Here is a 1,048-nt window from a genome sequence, read left to right as displayed (position 1 = left end):
CTCAGCAAGGGGCTCTTCTCCTTCCTCTTCTTTTCATCTCCCCCCGCTTAATGGAAATGGTATCTTCCAGGCTGCTCTGGAACCACCCACTTCTACGCAGGCGACTCCAATGGTTCTGGCGGAAAAACACTGGCAGTGCGGCCGCGTGGCCTAATGGATAAGGCGTCTGACTTCGGATCAGAAGATTGCAGGTTCGAGTCCTGCCGCGGTCGTTGGAGTTCCTTATGGGCTCAGGGGCCTGGCCTCACTTATTGCTGCTCCTGGTGACCAAGAGGGAGAAATCAGGGTCTGCTGTCTGTCTCACACGCATCTCTTATTAGTAATAGTAATCAGTGGTCACTAATACTAATTACTAATAATAATGGCAATAAAAAGTGCAGAATCAGATTCTACAGCCTGTTGCACACACACCCTTTAAAATATGGTTTATTAATCATCCTAATACTAATTACTAATAAAAAGTGAAGAATCGGGTTCTATAGTCTGTTGCACACACAGCCGTTCAAAATACGCTTTATTAGTAATAGTAATCACTAATGGTGTGTTGGCAACCTTCAGTCTCGAAAGACTCTGGTATCGCGCTCTGAAAGGTGGTTCTGGCACAGCGTCTAGTGTGGCTGAAAAGGCCAATTCGGGAGTGACAATCCCTTCCACACCGGGAGCAAGTGCAGTCTGTCCCTGGTCTGTCTCCCTGGCTATGGGCCTTCCTTCTTTGCCTCTTGGCCTCAGACTGTTGGCCAAGTGTCTCTTCAAACTGGGAAAGGCCATGCTGCACAGCCTGCCTCCAAGCGGGCCGCTCAGAGACCAGGGTTTCCCACTTGTTGAGGTCCACTCCTAAGGCCTTCAGATCCCTCTTGCAGATGTCCTCGTATCGCAGCTGTGGTCTACCTGTAGGGCGCTTTCCTTGCACGAGTTCTCCATAGAGGAGATCCTTTGGGATCTGCCCATCATCCATTCTCACGACATGACCGAGCCAACACAGGCGTCTCTGTTTCAGTAGTGCATACATGCTAGGGATTCCAGCACGTTCCAGGACTGTGTTGTTTGG

The 1,048-nt window shown here is 49.9% G+C and overlaps 1 non-coding gene across 1 annotated transcript; it reads left to right on the top strand.

Moving 5' to 3' along the window:
* The first annotated feature begins 139 nt into the window (after positions 1-139).
* Positions 140-212, top strand: TRNAR-UCG (transfer RNA arginine (anticodon UCG)). The gene has a single exon. It is a non-coding gene; the product is annotated as a tRNA-Arg (tRNA).
* Positions 213-1,048: the final 836 nt, after the last annotated feature.

The sequence above is a fragment of the Tiliqua scincoides genome, chromosome 8, assembly GCF_035046505.1.
Source record: "Tiliqua scincoides isolate rTilSci1 chromosome 8, rTilSci1.hap2, whole genome shotgun sequence".
NCBI classification, from domain to species: domain Eukaryota; kingdom Metazoa; phylum Chordata; class Lepidosauria; order Squamata; family Scincidae; genus Tiliqua; species Tiliqua scincoides.
Note: the sequence above shows the minus strand (reverse complement) of the source record. Positions and strands in the feature narration are given on the sequence as shown.